General features: G+C 33.8%; 2 long non-coding RNA genes across 2 annotated transcripts in view; one reads left to right on the forward strand and one right to left on the reverse strand.

Moving 5' to 3' along the window:
• Positions 1-20,787, reverse strand: part of LOC141565712 (uncharacterized) — a 154,436-nt gene that overhangs the window by 29,875 nt on the left and 103,774 nt on the right. The window lies entirely within an intron of this gene.
• LOC141541086 (uncharacterized) lies at positions 2,196-16,612 on the forward strand. The gene is made up of 5 exons (XR_012481649.1): positions 2,196-2,318; positions 2,492-2,592; positions 4,608-4,745; positions 6,222-6,352; positions 14,653-16,612. It is a non-coding gene; the product is annotated as an uncharacterized LOC141541086 (long non-coding RNA).

Genomic DNA, 20,787 nt, shown 5'->3' on the forward strand with positions numbered 1-20,787 from the left:
TTGCTGTGTGTAATGATCTCCTGGTTCTGCTCATTTCACTTAGCATTAGTTAAAAGTAAGTCTCTCCAGGCCTCTCTGAAATCATCCTGTTGGTCGTTTCTTATAGAACAACAATATTCTATAACATTTATATACCACAATTTATTCATCTATTCTCCAATTGATGGGCATCTATTCAGTTTCCAGTTTAAGAAGTTCTATATTAAATATTATATAATTATAGCCCCTAGTTCTGTTAATAAAGGAAAGATGTTGATTTTTTTCTTTCCTCTCTAGGAGATAACTTGATCATTTTAATCAGGCAATGTTTAGTTTCATATTTTGGTTCTATTTGCATTGTTTCATCTTTACAGACAATCCTTGCTCTACTTCTGTTTACATCAATTCATTTAAAGTTTCTCATTCTTTGTATTCTTCACATATGTTGCTTCTTCTACACAGTAATGTTTTGTAATGATTATGTGGCACAAGATATTTAGTCTTTCCCAAATCAATGAGAACCTACTTTGGTTTTGATCTTTTGCTATTATAGAACGTGTGGCTGCAAATATTCTGGTTTCCCTTTTTTCCCTATCTTTGATTAACCTTGCCATTCAGGACCAGTAGAGGCACTTCTAAAGCACATTTTAGTTACTAAGCATAATTTAAAATTGTTTTTTAGATTGGTTGGCTCAATTCACACATCCATCAACAGAATATTATTATGTCTTTCTACAACTCTTTCATTTTTATCACTTTTGCAAAATTTTCCACAAATCATTTCCTAAGTACATAGTACTAGTAAAAACTGGTGAGAGAAGAAGCATCGAATAATTGAATGTAAATCTATCTTTATTATCAGGAAAAACTAAAAACATGTGCCTCATTGGAATTAGGCCAGTAATATATACAATGATTCAAATGACAATATAAAGCCTTGAAGATTTGTTTTAAATAATTGCAGCGATAGATGGTTCAAAAAGTTACAAAGTTAGGGAATTGGAAGAAATCTTACTGGCTATATAGTTCAACACATACATCAAAGATTCAGTAATTGAAACTGTGTAGGGGAAGCAGACTTGGATTGTCACACAAAAGTGAAAAGACACACACACATACACACACATATGGATGTATGTATTATGTGGTTAGTTGGAGTGTCAATTTAGGAAATATCTGAAAGTAGATGATGACATATTTTTATGAAGATTAGTCTTGTGTCCTTGGACAAATTCTCTTTCCTATTTACTAATTGATTCTCCAATCCCCCAAGTAGAATGGAAGGCACTTGAAGTTAGAGTCTGCTTTCATTCTTGTCTTTGCTTCTCCAGACTAACATACAATAACTGCTTAAAAATTCTTGCTGAAATAATTTTAATTCTTTGGACCTTATTTTCCTGCTTTGAAAAAATTAGAGTTCCCTTCTAATTCTAATATTCTATTATTTGAAATTAAATATTTGCTTTTGTCAGACATCATATTTCTTAATAAATGGGTTGTGGGGCAATTCAGGTACCTGACCTAGATTGTATTCATTCCTGCCCCATGGCATTGTGTTATAGAGATAAACTAAGATTGGGAAGGGAAAAATGAGATTCCAAATCCCAGCTCTAACCTAGATTGACCATTTGATTATAGATAAGTCATTTTATTCTTCAGATACTCAGTGTCCTCATCACTTAAATGTGGATGATAACAACCCTTTCCATTTATCTCACAGAGTTGTCATAAGGAATGTGCCATGTTAATGTGAGTTATTATTCTAAACTTACCATATTGCCAACATGTAAGAGTCTGAGGGAACTCTGTTTGGTAAAATCTTTTCTAAGGCATGCTGATATTTTTCTTTATTCACTCTTGACATGGGTTTGAAGAATACTTGCCATTTGCTCTTTTGATTTGGTCCCCAGACCTGGGAATTTGAAAATCATTCTGGAATTTCCTCCAAACAAGATACCTTTCTTCCAAAGGCATTCATACTCCTTAGGAATGCAGCGCGTGGTGACTGCTCCTCCAACAGTATTTAATGTCATAAATCCTCAAGAAATTCTCATTGTGGTTGGGCTCAAGCTATCTGATCAGGACTCCTAGCTGCTCCTTATATGGGCAGAAAGCTTATTTGCTTTGTTCATGCATTACCCACAGATGGTTGAGCAAAAACACAAACACACTGGGACAAAATGGGAGAGGCTTCTCTGCTCTGGGCAGCATAAGGATTCCAAAAATGTCCCTAGGAAAGCTCTCTTGGTGGTTAGAGTAATTTATATATACTTACTTTTTTTTTAAGCCCGAGGGTCTGAGTGGGGCCCAGAGATGAACATTCCATTTGTAGTTGGAAAGTAAGAGTTTGCACTCAAACTTGCTAGTTAGTCCATGTTGCCTTGTGTTACCTTAGCAAAATCCCAATTACCTATCTCTTCCTACTTTAATATTGTAACATAGAGCTAATAGTATATACATCTGTTACATCTTGTTATTTCCAGCAACTAACAGTTTATGTCCTGGTTCATAGGTATCCCCATTACAAGGGATTTGGAGTTACTTGCAAGCTTCAAGACTGGGTACTTACCTTGAAAGGTCAAAGGAAAACAAATGAATGTATCAGACACAAAGGTAAGTGCCTCTTCTTTTGATTCACAGGAACAGACTGTGAAAGGCTCCCTAAAACAGTATTCCATGGAATTTAAAGAGAAGAGTCAGAGGGATCATAATGCCAAGATGACTACAAGCTATGCTCTACAATTTAGCTATCATATCATCATTCTGTAGCTAAATGATTGCATAATCATCTTACACTGTGCTCCTTATTCACTTTATAAATCATTCACAGAAAAGTTTGGAATCAGGGATAAGAACAAACACAACATCATGTTAAGGTTACGTGAACTTAAAAAAAACTTTGCAAGACATTGGTTATTATAGAATTTTTAAGTATATGACTAAGCATACATGAACATGTGAATCTTTAACATTTGGAGCTCAGTTCCTCACTTCTAAATTTTGAGATATAAGAAAATTATTGAGAAATCATTTTTGTATCTTTTATTTTCTTTGAAATCCAAACAACACATCTATGTTAACTATATACAGCACTGTCTTATTCCTAGAGCATAGCCTGGTGCCCTGTACACAGGGAACACTCAATAAAAAGTTGGTAAAGAAGTTAATTTGGGGTATATGCATTAGGTAATATGAGAACTGAGGTCTGATTCATCAGTCCCATCTCTAGGCTTGGTTCACTGAATTGCCAAACTTCTTTCATAGTGAGGCTGATTTGTATATTATAAAGCAAGTTATTGCTATTATTTTTTTCTTTTCTTTTGGGAGGAGACAGGGAATGGGACCAAGTTGAATGTCATTTGATGCTTGTTCCAATTATGTTCCAATACATTAAATGGATGTGGCAATATAAAACATAGGTACTGCACTAATTGCAACTAACAGGATATTACTATTTTATTACACCTAGTCAAGGTCTCTTGAAATTTTACAACAGATTTACATTTTTTCCTATTGTTAGTCAAAAATTCAAATTCCAGTTACCTTTCTACTCCATTTCATTACCCCAAAATTATGTTTTATGTTTATATAAAATTATATATATATATATATATATATATGTGTGTGTGTGTGTGTGTGTGTGTGTGTGTGTGTGTGTATTATATAATTCAATTTTTATCCTTATCTATGTGAAAGAAAATGTATAAAAAGAACTGTTTTCAGAATCTGATATAGATTGTAGGGTTACCTCTCACATTTCCTAAATTTGTGCTATAAGTAATTTCTCCGTGCTAATTTCTATTGGTAAAGGAAATCTTTCACTGGGAGTTCCCAATGTAATGAAATGTCAGGCCTGGTTAAAAAAAATTTTACTTATATATTTGCTCAAAAATCTATTTATGTTTTTCTTGCTCAAATTTAGTTATATAAAATCATCTATTCTTCTGTCTTACTTATCTCACTTAACTAAGACTGGCCAGATGATTGCTTAAAAAGTGAAAAATTCAGCAAATGGAAGATTTATCTTTCTTAAAATGTAATCAATTTGCTGTTCTTCACACTGAATTGGCCAGTTGTTTAAGCACTGTGTTCCCAATACTCTAGATTGCATGCCATGGACAGAGAAGGGTATCATGTCTAGTTTTCTATGGAAAAGGCCTGGTATAGCCTTATGCTGTTGATGAAGTAAGGCAGAGCATCATGGATCTAGAGTTAAGCAGATCTCTGAGACAATGAACCCAAGTCCCTTATTTCATACATAAGGTAACTAAGATGCAGTAAGGTTGAATGACTTATCCAATGTCACACAAGTCATTAAGTACCCAAGTTGGTGTGACATGTTGTGGTAAAAATTAACTTTTTGGGGGGATGGGGAGAATGAAAGTATAACTATATTGCAACTCCTGTTGTGTTTCTCTTGAATGATGATTTCCTCCTTCACTGGAATGCAACTCTGCTGAATTGTGCTCCCTCTGGCTTTTTTGGTGTCTCATTTTGGTATGAAAAAATGAATCCTCGTGCACCTGTTAGCTTTTGTCTCTGAGTGACAAAACTCATACATTTAGAGGCAAGGTGTCATTTAATCCTGTACCAGATTCTCCAAGTTGTGATATTGCTTCTTTTCTAAGCTCTCTTTCTCAGGCATATCCCTGGAGCCTGGACTAAGAGGACATGAACTGTGGGAGAATGCCTAGTAGCAGACTTTGCCGTCTTATTAGGGGCCAGCCAACTTCCTAGAACAAAGAAAAGAACTCTTCCTCTGAATGGTGAGCAGGGAAATACCAGCACCTGCTAGGATCCCGCTGTTCTCCTCTTTAGCATCCCAGGGAAAACTGCTCCACAGCACAGGGGCAGGCCTGTGTTGGCTGCCAAAGTGGAGAACCTGTATTATAATATTTCACAGTAGGTGCCTGCTTTCCTTTTCCTTTCCTTTCCCACCCTTGAATAAACTGAGGGACATGTGTTGCTAAGGGCAAAATAACAAGGCTGAAGGAGCGTGGAGGGTTTTATAACTGGGACTCCACAAAATCTATTGAATTCTGGAAAGGAAAAGCAAGATACAAAGTTCTAATCTTCTTAACCTATGAAAAGGGGATAACTTCTCTTTTGTTTTTAGCGTATTTAAATTTACAGTTGGTCTATTTTTGATACATTCCTGGTAAGATTATTAGTTAACTGGTTATTAAATGGAAAGTCGGTCAATTGCTTAGTAATCAGTAATCCTTTGCTCGAAGTATCTGAATCAGATATACTTTGTGTTTTGATACACTCTGAGATCTTTCTCCCTCTCCCTTTCTCTCCCCCTCCCCCTCTCTGTTTCTCTGTGTGTGTTTCTGTCTCTCCCCCTTCTTTTCTCCCTACCTATCTCTCTCTATCTTTATCTATGTCTCTGTCTTTTTCTGTCTCTCTCCCTTCTTCTCTCCCTCCTTCTTCCACCTCCCTTTCTCTTTTATTCTCTCTTTGTCTCTGTATCATTTTCTTTCTCTTTCTTTCCCTTCTCTGTTCCTCCTTCTCTTCCTCCCTCTATCATCTCTCGCTACTTCTGCCTTTCCTTGCTCCTTACTCTTTATCTTACTCTCTTCTTTCTCTTTATTATCCTTATTTTTCTCTCTCCTTTCTCTCCTCCTCCCTTCTCTATCTTCTATCTTGATTTATCCAACAGAAAGACAGAGATACAGAGAGGCAGTCAGAGAGTAGGGGAGGATGGGAGGGAGAGATGGATATGGGGATATAAAGAGAGACAGAGTGATGGAGAGAGAGAAAGATAAGCAACACACAGAAGGAGACAGAGAAAGACACAAGGAAGAGACAAGGAAAGAGACAGATATACAGAGGGAGACCTACACATGCAGGGAGAGATAGAGACAAAGAGATAGAGAGAGAGACAGAAACAAAAGACAGAGAGACAGAGAAAGAGAGAGGCATAGAGAGATAGACAGAGAAAAAGTTCTTGGATATTTTAGAAAGTTTCATTCAATTTGTATGTTTTGAGGATGTATACTTTCCTGTTCCTTCTTTCTTCTCCTCCTTTTCTTTTCCCTTAATCCTATGTGACATTGGGCAAGTCACATAATATCTGTTTGCTTCTTTAGTTTCCTCAAATGTAATATAGTAATGAAAATAGCACCACTCTTATAGGATGGTTGCAAAGATCAAATAAGATAATATTTGTAAAGTTTCTAGCATAACATTTGTAGATGTGTAATTTCTCCCTTCCTTATTTCTTTCCATGTCATACAAAGTTCATTCTAGGTTGAAGTAGTTGAGATGGAGATAGAGAGCACAATTCAGATGCCATTCCATGAAAACATTAAGAAAAAACTTCCATTTAATACTTTAAGGTTTAACAAGAACTTTCCTGGCAATTTTGAAGGTAGGTAGTTCAAGCAAATTTATTCTCATTTTACAAATAAGGAAAACAAAGTAATTTGTTTACTTAGTACGTGGTAGAGGTGGTCTTTTAACTCGATGCCCAGTATTGTCACCCTTTCTTCAAGCTGCCCATCTCAAGTCCTTTTTAAAATAGATGGGCATTGTTTAAAGAAGCCCTTGCTGGACATACTGTTTCAAAACAATCTAAAAGTTATTAAAGATTATTTTTGCTAACATGTTTATAGGCATTGTGTATATTATCCTTGAGGTTTTGCAAATTTCATCTGTATAAATTCATATAGGATTTTACATATTTATCTGAATTCCTCATTTCTCAAACTCATAATTTCTTTTCTTAAATTTTACTTTTTCTTTTGAATTTAACAAACACGAAAATATTCCATATATTAATTAGAAGAAAAAAGATAAATTATGAATCTACTATGAATATCATACTTTAACATATAAATTCAATTATACTTTCAAAGCTAACTTGATAAAAAAAAGGTTCAGTATTTTTCTTTTCGTTCTTGTTTTTCTTGTTCCTTTTCTTGTTCTTCTCCTGCTTCATTCTTCCTCTTGTTTTTTTCTTCCTCCTGATCTTTGTCTTTCTCCTTTTTTCTCCTCTTTCCTTTCTTCCTTCTCCTTCTTCTTCTCTTCTTGTTCTTGTTTTGCTTTTCATTCTTCTGCTTTGTTGTTGTTGTTGTTCTTCCTATTTACTAACATGTCATTCCTCCACCAAAGAAGCAACCCCAACTCCAAATAAAGAAACAAAAACATAATTCTTGTGACTGTCATGTCTTAAAATGTGTCTCATTCTACATTTGTCAGTAGCTGAGTAGCATACTTTTTCAGTCATCTGAAATTGCTCATTGCATTGATTAGTGTGCTTAAATCTCTCAAAGGTTTTTTTTACTTATGATATTCTAGCTATATAAATTGTTCTGTTTCTGCTCCTTTCACTGTGCAATATTTCTTTCTCTATCTTTTTTTTCTCCCTTCCTTCCTTCCTTCCTTCCTTCCTTCCTTCCTTCCTTCCTTCTTCCTTCCTTCCTTCCTTCTTCCTTCCTTCCTTCCTTCCTTCCTTCCTTCCTTCCTTCCTTCCTTCCTTCCTCCCTCCCTCCCTCCCTCCCTCTCCCTCCCTCCCTCCCTCCCTCCTCCCTCCCTCTCTCTCTCTCTCTCTCTCTCTCTCTCTCTCTCTCTCTCTCTCTCTCTCTCTCTCTCTCTCTCTTTCTTTCTTTCTTTTTTCTTTCTTTCTTTCTTTCTCTCTTTTTTCTCTCTTTCTCTCTCTCTCCCTTTCTTTCTCTCTCCCTCTCTCTTTCTCTCTCCTCTTTATCTTTCTTTCTCTCTTTCTCTCTCTCTTGTTCTTTTCTCATTTTTCCCAATCTGACTGATGTCAAGTGGAGCTTCAGAGTTGTTTTAATGTTCATTTCTCTATTATTAATGATTTGTAATAGTTTTCATTGACTTTGAGTGCTTGAATTTCTTCCTTTGAGAAACTGCTTGGTTATATCTTTTGATTATTGTGAAATTACTGTCATTCTTAGATATTATTATAATATGAAATAATATAATATACAATAATATTAAAAATAGATATATAATCAGTTAACTGATTAAAAATCAGTTCCTTATATATCTAGAATATTATACTCCAGACAGAGAAACTTGCTACAGTAATTTTTTCTCTTCTAATTTTAACTTCTTTGATTTTTTTTGCATAATTCTTTGCATAAAAATTTTAATTTTATGCAATTAAAATTAATTATTTAATTAATTTGTTTTTCAATTATCCTATCCCTATCTGATCATGAATTCTTCCCTTAACCATAAGTGTAAAAGACATTTTCCTTTTTGCTACTCTAAATTTTTATGGTGTGTGTTTAATAGATAGTTCACTTGTCTATTTGGAACTTTTTGTGGAAATGGTGTGAAATCTGTTCTAAACCTAATTTTTGCCAGGCTGCTTTCCATTTTTCCTAGTAGTTTCCTGGCAGTCAAAAACTTTGTTAATGTGTCTGTTTGCTTCTGTATATTGTAAACCTAAACTGTTCCAAAGATGAAATTTTCTAATTTTTAGCCAGTACCAAATAGTTTTGATGTTTATTGATTTCTAGTAAAGTTTGAAATCTGCTCCTTCTAAATGCTTTTCCTTAAAACTATTTTCATTATTTCCTTAAGAATTTTGACCTTTTGTTCATCCAGATGTATTTTGTTAGTATTTTTTTATTAAGTTCATTAAAGTAATCCTTGGTAGTTTGATTGATATGATGCTGAATAAACCAGTTCATATTGCCATTTTTAATATATTTGTGAGGTCTAACTGTGGTCAATATTTATTTACTTTGGTCTGTCTTATTTCTGTTAATATTTTAAGTTGTATTCTATGGCTCATATATATGACTTGGTAGATGGTTTCACAAATAATTTATTTATTCTTCAGTGATTTATAATGGAATTTATCTTTAGCATTTCCTGTTGGGTTTTTATAACATGTAGGAAGTCCAATGATTTATTTGACTAATTATATCCTGACCTTTGAGGAAATTATTATTGTTCAAATTAATTTCTGGTATAGATTTTCTTGAGCTTAGGGTTTTCTAATAACCATCATAATGTCTATACATATGATAATTTTGCTTCCTTTTTGCAGTTTTAATCCTCACAGTTTTCCCCCTTGTCCTCCTTATAATTTCCATTACTGTTAAAAATAGTGGTTTAATGGGCATTTACTCTGATCTTTGTGGAAAAGATTTTTAGCCTTGCTAGCTAATGTTATATCTTGGTTTTAGGTAGGTATTATTTATTAGTTAAAGAAAGATCTATTTATTCTTATGCTTTCTATTATTTTAAATTAAATTTAAATAGTATTTTGTCAAAAGATTTTTCTACACTTATTTACATATTCATTTTTTTTGTTTTGTTATTCCTATTATGTTTTTAGGTTTCTTAATACTCCTTGACATACATTATATATATTTTATATGTTCCTGTAGCCGCCTTGATAAAATTTTATTTCAGTTTTTTTGCATATATATTCTAAAGGATATTGATTCCTAGTTTTCTTTCCCTGATTTGTTTTTCCTCGGTTTAGACATAAGCACTCTATTATATCAAACAAAACTTTTCATATGATCCTTCCTTTTTTGTTTTTGTAATATACTTATATAATATTGAAATTAATAGTTCTTTGAATGCTTGATGGAATTCACATAAAACCATTTTGTCTTTTTTTCTTCTTTTCTTTGTAACTTCACTTTTGGCTTGTTTAATTTCTTTTTCTGAGGTTGGGTTATTTAAAATTTGTATATGTTATTATAAATATGGCTGGTTTTATATTTTTATAAATTTATTCATGTAATATAAATTATAATGATATATATATGTATATCATTATAATTTATATTAAATGAATTATATATACATATATAATTCAGAAAAGAGTTTCTAATAATTTTCTTTGTTTCTTCTTCATTACTACTTTTAAATTGTGAATTCTATAGATTTAGTTTTCTTTAAAAAACAGACTAGACAATGATCTGTCTTATATATTTTTTTTCTTTAAAAAACCTTCTAATTGAACTTAAGGTTTTTCTTTTTATAGAATAATTTTTGAAAGTGATTTTTGAAATTTCTGTTTTGGTGTTTTGTTGGTTTTTTAAAAAATGTTCATTTTCTAGCTATTTTTAATTGCATGTCTGAATAATTGACTTGTTCTTTCACCTTTTGTGAACAAAAATGTTTTTAATATAAAATTTTCTCTCAGGACATCTTTGGCTGTATCCCCACATTTTTATGTATTATCTCATTGTTGCTATTTTATATGAAATTCTGTGCCATTTGTAGCATTTGCTCTTTAGACATATTTTCTTTAGGATTAAGATATTTGTTCTCCAGTTCATTTTTTACATTTTCCCAGAGGTCCTGTATTGAGTGTAATTTCATTGTACCTTATTTGGTAAAGAACGTGTGTGAGGCTTTTATGTACTTGTGGGGCTTTTATTCTGTAGTATATTGTCAATTTTTGTGACATGCCATATAAAGTTGATGAATAAGTACAATTTATTTTTTCTTCAGTAATTGCCATAGATCTACCACATCTAACTTTAAAAATTATTTGGATCTTTATCTTCTTTCTTGTTTATTTTTGGTCTAGATTTTTCTAAGTCTGCAAGAGGCACATTTATATCCCCTACTAATTTTAACCTAAATCACACAAGTATTAAGTGACAGAGCTGACACTCAAAACCAGGACTTCTATGTTCAAATCCAATTTTCTTTATATCATATTGCATCTCATCACACAGATGAGGAAGCATGGATACATTGTGACCTATACTAATAAGAACATAGAACTTCTGAAATGTTGAGATGGGCAAAGGAAGAATATAATTTCTTCTTCTTTGAAAATATTTTTAAAAAGTGACAAGCCAAGATAGAAAATCATATGTCTGAAGTGGTTCAATTACCTAAGGAAAACAGATTCCATAGCTATAATGGAATTATAGTTCACCCTTTTCATTTTATGGAGGAGAAAGTGCCTCAGGGAAGGTAAATAACTTATTCTTTTTCACATAAAGTTTGAGTGAAATAGAAAGGAAATGAAACTAGATTCTCTGACTCTAAATAAACAGCTCTGTTTAAAAAAAAACCTCTCTATATTTGATTCTAGCTAATTAATGTTGAATTTTTTTCTCCCATCTTAAATTTTAAAATGAAAAGATCTCTTAAATACAACTACACTTTCATAGTTCAAGTTCAGGTTGTGGTAAAGTATCAAGTGAGGGGGGGTGAGATGAGGATGGTGGTAGAAAAGGGAGGAATTGAGAACATTGAAGGACTTTGTAACATTTTGAGAAACTCCAGAACCTGGGAGAGTTAAATGCATGCTAAGGTTCTCCCATTGCTATTAAAAATAGAGATGATATCATCAACTCCTTTGAAAGACTGCGTCTCAGTAAGGAAGATATCCTGGTCAGTGTGAAACAGCTTGAGTCCTTGTAAGAGGACTTGTCAACCATAAGTAATGACTTATACTCTGAACATTTAGAGGCAGCTGAAATGCAACTCTATCCTACTGATTCCCTTGAAAGACATATGCTCACAGTCTCCAGCCCTGCTAAGCTAGTTCAGGGTGATATGCCCCTGTGCTAATGTTGGTGCTAAGGTGTAAGTCACTAAGCTAACACAGCTGAGAGTGAGACATACTCACATTTTTATAGCAAGCTTAACATTCAGCTCATGTGGAAGGAGCCTAGAGTGCTACAGGAAGCTGTCAGGGTTATTGATGATTTTGGTTGGGTATGGGAGGTTATCTTTAGAGGAGAAAATTCAGACATGTCCTCATGAATTCTCTCATTGTGAACAATGGATGAGATCAGATTACCTTTTTTAAATTTTGTTTATATGTATGTTTGAAAGTAAATTTTGATGCCAGTTTTAATCCAGACTTTAGCCCTTTGTTTATATGGATATACCTTCCTTTAAGCAAACTTTTCCTATAACAGTAATGGTTTGTCAATTTATATAAATAAATTATGGAGTTATCTTTTAAAAATATGTTCCTTGTTTTACCAAAGTATTCACCATAGTTTTCCTTTAAAGACAAGTTCCACTATTGAATTTAAAATAAGACTAGCCATATTGGAAGCAATATGGTGCAGTAGAAAGCATGCTGAATTTGGAGCCTGAGCACCTAGGTCCAAATATCACCTCCACCACTTAAGTACTTGTATAGTTTTAGGTAAATTACTCAACTGCTCTAAAATTTTATTTTCTAATCTACAAAATGAGGTGGTTGAACTAGCTAAGGTCCCTCCTCACTTTAAATATTTTTGTTGTCCTTCAGTCATTTCAGTAATGTCTAGTGTTTTTTTTTTTTTTTTTTGGTCCCATTTGGGGTTTTCTTGGCAAATATATTGGAATAGTTTACCATTTCCTTCTCCAGCTTATTTTGCAGATGAAGAAACTAAGACAAACAGGGTAAAATGATTTGCTTAGGGTCACACAGCTAGAAATCCATCTGATGATGGATTTGAATTCAGGTATATGGGTCTTTCTCATTCCATGTCTGGCATTCTAACGGCTGCACTACCCAGATGCCCCACTTTTAAATTTAGGTTCCAATTATAACACATAGCAATCATATCAGGGAATTACTATTATTGTCCCCATTATACAGATGATAAAACTGAGACTCAGAAAGGTGAATTGGTTTAACCAGGGTTAAATAGCTAGTAAAGACCTGGGGTAGGATTTACATCCATGCCTTCCTCAATTTAATTCTGTCCTTCATGTTATGCTGAGTTTTGCAGAGTCTCCTTAAACATAGTTATTGTTTAACTTAACCAAAAAAGACGGTTTATGTGTACAAATAGCTTTGGGGCAAAGCAATATTAAGTACTAGAATTTGAGCAGGAATGAGTATATTAGAAGTTGGTTTAGGTCCAAATGTGTTTTCTTCCTAAAGTCAATGTTTTGAAAAAGCATTGAGGGACCAAGGAAAATTTAATGCCTCGTTACTTTCTTTGGGCTTTTCTCTTTCAACCTTTGAGATTTGGGCCAAATGTTTATAGATTGGGAAAATTTGGCATCCAACTGAACTCAGTGAATGTTTATTGAGTGATCTCAGGGCAAAGAACCATTTGCTGAATCTCACAGAGAGAGTATAGTAATAATATTAACTCACATTTACATTGAATTTTTTTTACTTTCAAAGTGTTTTTCTCACAGTGGTGCTGTGCAAATGTTATTACACCCATTTTACAGATCATAGACTACAAAGATAGAAGGAACCACAGCCTAATAGCCAGAAAGTAAAAGATTTGCTTAAGGCTGCTCAGGTAATAAATGATAATAAATAATAGAATCAAGACTCTAAGCCAGATTTTCTGACTCCAGGTTAGAGCAGCAGAGACTTAGTTTTTAAATTTCTGAATAGACTGTGAGTTTCTGGCATAAGGGATTGAGTTAAACTTCCATTTTGTCTTTCCCTTTGGTCCTAGTTTAGCATTCTACACACATTGATAAATATTTGTTATTTTGTGTTGTGCCTCTGCCCTTGTGAAGCTTTTGTTCTATGTTTTATCCTCTTCATGATATACTTGATAAAATTATATCCTTGACAAAATATAGTTTCCATGGATATTAGTGCAGTAAAAAGTATTTGACTGTTGGACAAGAAACTACTATTGCCTTTGATCTGATCTATCAGTTATTATGCCTCAGCTATTATGGCAATGAGGCCAATTCACGTATTTGGTAGAACAGGCCAAAAACATTCAGTCCAACATCTGGATGCTTGATTTCTAACACCTGGATATTTGGAAGGATCTTGGGAATTGACTGGAAGCTTTACTCTGCCATCTCTCTCCTGTGGACATTTCCATGGTTAGGTGATTTAGAAGGAGAGAGGAAAGGAGAGCTTTTGCTAAAAACACAAATGAGACAAAGGGAGAAGGATGGAGGAGTCCTGGCCCAAGAAATGAATGGGTGTGAGAAGCAGAGAAGGAGAAGTCTAGAATAAACACAGATAAGGTCAAAGAGCATCACTGACCCAGTGATAGTCTATCACATCACAAAGACAAATGCTTCAGGCTGTGTGGATGAAGTACTTTTGGTGGGAGAGTAGAGAATGTGTCCATGATCTATCCTCTTTTATCAGTGGAAGTTTTGATTCCAAGGGTGGGAAAAATATAACCAGAAATAAATGTTTAAGGCACCAACATTCTTTCCATGTTAGGACACCACATTCTTGCTCATTTGGTGACAAATGACCCAACAGCCAGTATGGTCCCATTTATGATCTAATTCTATAAAAATGAAACCCTAGGCACAGGGCTCAGAGTTAAAGAAAGAGTTAAAACTATAATATTTTTCTGTTTCACTTTGTGTATGTGTGTGTGTGTGTGTGTGTGTGTGTGTGTGTGTGTTTTCACGTATAAACTGGGGCTGATCTTGAGTTCAGTTTATTACCTTCCTGACTCACTTTCTCTTTTTGTTGTGTTTTGTGGGGAGAGAGGTATCTCCTCTTTATTTTAGCTTGTAAATACTTATAATTGGCTTATACTTTCTATTTGGAATACTATAGCTTTTGTTTTCCTTTCTATAGCTGTGTGTGTGTGTGTGTGTGTGAGTGTGTGTGTGTGTGTATGTGTTATATAATGATGGGGAATGTCTGATAAGGAATCCAGATAGGAAGGTATATGGCTGTAACCCTGCAATAGTCTGAACTAAAATTCTAATAATAAACAGTACCATTAACATAAATATTTGTGGCCATGCTTTCATTTCTTCTTATAGGAAACAAGGGAAGATTTTAAAATACTTTTGCAATGTGATCAGTGGACAGTAGTGGGAAAGAATTTCCCTGAAACTTGACTTGCAATCAAAATAAGGAAGGAAGATCTGAAAGGACAGGGAATATTTCAGTTAATCAGGATATGGCACTTTCCAACATCTGGATGTCCAAACAAGTGTTTTGAATTCAATACTATTAACATGTGTCATTGTAATGAATATTTTCCTTTGGAGCCGATTGGGTAGTTACATTTTTGGCAACTATCTCAGTGTCTGTTGCTTACATTACCTGACCCATAGTCCATTTTCCTTGTGTGGGAAAAAATGGAAATTATCTTAGAACCTGGAAAAAAGCACTGGGAACACGACTCATCCTTTTAATAAACCACTTCAAATGAAGACTTCTCTTGGGATTGTCTCTCTTTTGTCTATGACATCATGAAGAACCAAAGAGAAAGACTGAATTCTTGTATATATCAAAGAAGAGAACAGTGCATGAATTGGGAAGATTTTTTTAAAAGCCTGAATCAGAAGGTCAAGGCTTTGCAGTCATCCTTTTGATTTGAACAAAACCAACTATAGCTTCCTCTGATCAAATCATGTTGTCATGATTGTAGATAATGAGATGTCCAATTTAGTCATTAAAAAAAATCCTAGACTGAAAGAACAGCCCACATTGCTATCTTTTTTATAGATAGCTTATTAGATTTTTTTTCCCTTCAGAACTAGGTAGAAGTTTATTAATGTCAAGAGCCATTTTGAAAGTTGGAGGAAGATAAATATCTGACAAACCAATCAAGTTGAGTTTTTGGATTAGTTAAATTCATAAATATTTATTGAATATTTCTGTAGGAGATGAAAGAGAATATTCCATGACCCCTATCCTCAAGGAGCTTATAATCTTGTTAGAAGAAGAAGACATATGTAGAAAATAACTTAAGTAGATAATAAAAGGAGAGGCATATTAGCAAAGAGGAAAATAGACCAGATTTGGAATGAGAACTACCTGGGTTTAAGTCTTGTCCTTGATGAATGTCCTCATTTGACCAAGGGTTAGTCACTTTTCCTCAGGGGAACCTAGGAAACTTTCTAAAGCTATTTGTTATGAGCAATAAATGTTTCCCATTGGTTGATGGATCTGCTATACTGAAAGTTGCTCATGATGATGAATCATAAATCTGGACTAAACAACAACAGCAACATACACTGAATTGAACGTAATTTACTACAAAAATGGTAATTGAATACTCAGAAAGGTATTGCACTAAATGACTGTGGGCAAATCATACAATTTCAATTTCCTCAACTGCCAAATAAGAGATAATGATGGTTGAATTATCTATTGTAAGATTGACTCAGGGCAGCTAAGTGGCAGAGTGGATACATCACCAGCCCTGAAGTCAGGAGTCCTGAGTACAAATATGGCACTTAATACTCTCTAGTTGAGTGACCCTGGGCAAGTCACTTAACCCCAATTGATTCAGCAAAAAGAAAAGGAAAAAGATTGGCTCTAGTAAAGATGTTTCATCACTATTCTCCTATAATCACATGTCTTCTGCTAGCTAGAGTGAATAGCTGGATAGAATACTGGACCTGAAGTCAAAAAGTTATGAGTTCAAATCCTGCTTTAAACTTTACTGTGTGATCTTAGGTTTTATTTGCCTCCATTTCCTCATTTGTAAAAGGGGGATAATAATATTGTATTAACTCACATAGTGATTTTGAAGAAGATATTACATTAATTAGAAATCAGCAATAATAGGATGTAGTAGAAAAAAAAAAAAAACACATTGGGCACAGAGGCAGAAGACCTGGATTCAAATCTCTGCTCTGAAATTTACTATTTATGTGACCATGGGGCAGTAGCTTTACTTCTCTGAACTTTACCTCTTTAATTATTAAATGGGAACTATGATACTTATGCTGCTTGTTTCAGAATTTTGGCAAAGAAAGTGTCATACAAATGTAAGTTGTTGCTATTATCTTTATTAATTTTTTTTAGAAATAATCATTATTATTTCATTCAAATGAAAGTCTCTTCTATGGAATGTCCTTCCACCAAGTGCAGATTAGTGGATTACATTCTTAAAGAGTTGTCTGAGATACTAAAGGCTTAAATAGCTTTCTTCATATAAGCAATATGTCTTAGTGACAGAATTTGAATCCAGTTAATTTTGATATCAGACTGGCTCGCTATTTGTTAAGCCATGTAATCTCTTTATTAGTATTATTATAGTATTAGTACTTATATTAAATATGTTTCATACTTCATATAGTACTTAATTAGTACTATAATGTTAGTATTATTGTTATTGCTGGTAAATTGGTTAATAAATCAATAAATGTTGCTGACTTAAGTAAAAGGCAGAGCTAAATGTATGCTACCTTTCCAGATATCATACTTTCTTCCCTAGAAGATCTTCTGAATTTAATTGCTACTAAGAGAATAATCATGTTCTCCTCTGTCCCTGACTATATCCCAGATTATTCCGATTCTGAGGCTTTGAGGGGCATACATGAGATAGAACTTTATACTATCCTGAGTCCAGTTGCATAAAGAGAGTGATTTCATTTCCATTTCCAGAACTCACCCCACCCCACTCCACCCCCACTCTAGGGTACAGAGAGTCCTTTATGAGATACCATCCTCTCCACGGATAGAAGGAGGATGAAGCCAAGTATGTGGAATGCTGTGGGCTAGAGTTCCAGGAGATGATTCTGTTTCCAACTGACTTTGAATTCCATTGAGTAGCCCCTTAATATCCCTCATGGTACACTAAAAAGGGAAAGGAAAGGTGGTTTAGGAAGAAAGAACATCTGCTTCCCTTTCCTAAAGCATTGTCCTCTGATCTGGCTAAATAACTCCTGATGAAAGAATTAGTCTAATTGCTTGTACCTTTTTTTCATAGCTATATTTTCTAGTTCTGAGTCCCTTTCCTTTTCTTTACCTATGTTATAGGCCTACTGGTGTAACTGATAAATCAAATGGTATACACAGTTAAGTAACTTTTGGCACATAATTCCAAGTTCTTTTCAAGTTACTGGACAAATTCACCTATCCATCAATAATGGATTATAATAGTACATTCATATTAAACTGTCTTCTCTGAAATATATGTAAATGATCAATATTTGGGGGGGGGGTGGTAAACTGTTCCAAATCACTAATAATTACAGAAATGCAAATTAAAGTAATTTTAAGATTCCACATCATACCCATCATTGTGGCAATTATGACAAAATAGGAAAAGTACAAATATTTGAGAAACAACAGGAATATTAATATTTTGTTGGTGGAGAAATGAAATGATCCATTCATTCTGAAAAACAACTTAGAACTATGCTTCCAAAGTCACTAACCTTTGTATAGTCATTGACCCAACAACTCTATGATTACCAAATTTATAATCCATAGAAATAAAAGAAAGAGTAAAAAAGACCTATGTGTGTAAAATATTTATAGCTGCTATTTTAGTGGTTACAAAGAAGTAGAAACTAAGAGGGTGCTCATCCATTGGGGAATGGATCACAAATTATGGTATATGAATATAGTGAAATATTTATTGTTCTAAGAAAAATGCAAAAGAGGGATACTTTTAGAGAGACATGGGAAGATTTGCCTTAACTGTTGCAGAGTGAATTAAGCGAATCAGAAATACAATTTATACAGTGTCAGTAACATTGTAAAGACAATCAACTTATTTGAAAGTTCTGATCCATGCAGTGACCATTAATAATTCCAGAGGGCCTGATGTTATCTACTTATATGTTAACTTATATGTTATCTACTCAATTATATATCATAGTTGGAAAATATAAATCCTTCATCCACTTAGTTTTTCCTGACTGTAGAGTTAAACTAAACTCTTCTGAGTGGTTTCAGCCAAGAAGTATGGCTGTATTCTAGGATTTGATGCAGTCACACAAAGCCAACTACATATACACTTAGAATATATTCAAAGCATTTGGAATCTCATCAATATAGGTTGATTCTCAGTGATACAGATCACAATCCACCAATTCTGTCTATTCTCTGTGGTTCCTGTTCATGGTCTCCCCATAAGTTCTTTCCAACTAACTCCCTTTGAAGGTATTAGGCATTTTCCTTACTTTTTTGAGACATAATGAGGATACAAGTGGAGCATGGCTGGTTCATTAGTTGTGTTTCACTCTTGGACATGATAAGTCCATCTTTTTTCATGTTTATATTGTTCATCATTCAAATTGTTTGTAATACATCATAAAATCTAGAGTTGGAAGAGACTTTAAAGGTCGAATCCCTCACTTTACAGATGAGAAAACTGAGATTCAGAGATGATATAACCTGTCCATAACTTTATTAGTTATAAAGGTTTAATTGTCAGATTAAACTCAGATAATTTGATACCCAATCTACTATGGTTTCCATTATAAAATATGTTACTATCTCCTCAAACTCATCATGAGCCTTTTTATCCTCAACTTTGAAAACTGTAATTTTCTATAACTTTCAGTGATATAACACCACCAGGAGAATACTTAGATTTAAGAAATAAACCTTGTCAGGGAGGATTTAGGAGGTCATTAAAAGAACTTGGCATCTTTCTAAAGGTAATCTAGCTCATTCTCTTGCTCATGGTTGATTCTGGGCCCAACTTACTGGCCATCTGTAGCATCTGTTCTAAGATAGAAATGTACAATCCACATAGATGAATGAATATAATGCAGAAAAGTGTAAATGAAGAGTAGAAAAGATACATTCAGATAGCAGTAAAAACCTTATTACTGACCATAAGGGAAGAAAGAGAACAGATGCCAATCTATAACAGGCTTGGTATGTAGCAATAATTACACTCATGTTGATGACAGTATAGTTCATAATGTAAATGGGTTTTGCACTACAGTGGAAGCCTCAGATCCTATCAGAACCAAAACTTAGGGAATTTTAAACAAAAAGCCAGTATACTATATTGCTTGCTGTCTTGGGAAGGGGGAAGGAAGACAAAAATTGGAATTCAAAATCTTACAAAAATGAATGTTGAAAACCATCTTTACATGTAATTGGAAAATAAAATACTATTGAGGAAAAAAAAGTCAACACACACTAATAGAATACTACTCTGTCATTCATAGGGGGAATAGTAGTATACTTAGGACTAGCGCAATGAAAATATTTTCTAAATTACTTAATATGGAGTGAGTAATGAGGAGTAGGAACATAGAGTATTTAACTTTAACAGTATTATCCCATAAGAGGTTAGAAGATGAGTGGTAATGCCCCATTTGGGGAATTGTTAATTTTAATATACATTCTTTCAGAGGTTTTCACAAAATCATAATGAGTTTTGTAGGCTGTCTATACAATTGCAAATTATATGCTATATAACATTTAATCAAAAACCTATAATGACTTCCCTATTGGTTACTGAATAAAACCCAGAATCTGGAGCCTAGCATACAATAAGCCATCAATATTCTAAGTCCAACTCATCTTCCACTTTTGCCTTTCATTACTCTCTGAAGTAGATTTCTAAGTGAGAAATACATTTTTTCTGCCTAATATTCTTCCAACAACCTTTACTCTGCTTTTTGAAATTCTACTCATTCTTCAAGACTCTTACCAAAAGTTGCTTTTATGAAATCTTTTTCAAGTACGCAATGAGTAATGATCTCTTCCCAATCTGAATTAAGCTTTTGGCATTTCTTCTCTGCTCTCTGTTACCAATAATCTCTTAATTACCAAATTTAATTCTCATTGTTCTTGACCTCTTCACAGTCTTTGACACTATAAATAACCTCCTCCTTCAGGATTCTCTCTTTTTTTTAGATTTTTATATCACTCCTAAGCATCCCCTAAGCATCTTTTCTGGATCTTTATACAGGTTACACTCACTAAGCATGGGTGTTTTCCAATGCTCTATCCTATGTCCTCTTCTCTTTATATTCTATATATTTCCCTAGTAATCTCATTAGCTCCCTCCCATAGATTCAATTATCATCTCTAAGCAGATGATTCCTGGATCTTTTTATCTGGCCTTAATTTCTCAGATTGATATCTCTAATTACCTAATAGATATCTTAAACTGTATGTCTCAGTTCTCTATTCCTACCTTCCCCATCATGGTTAGGGATACCATCATCCTTCTAGTCATCTAAGTT

This window comes from Sminthopsis crassicaudata, chromosome 4 (genome assembly GCF_048593235.1).
Source record: "Sminthopsis crassicaudata isolate SCR6 chromosome 4, ASM4859323v1, whole genome shotgun sequence".
NCBI lineage: Eukaryota > Metazoa > Chordata > Mammalia > Dasyuromorphia > Dasyuridae > Sminthopsis > Sminthopsis crassicaudata.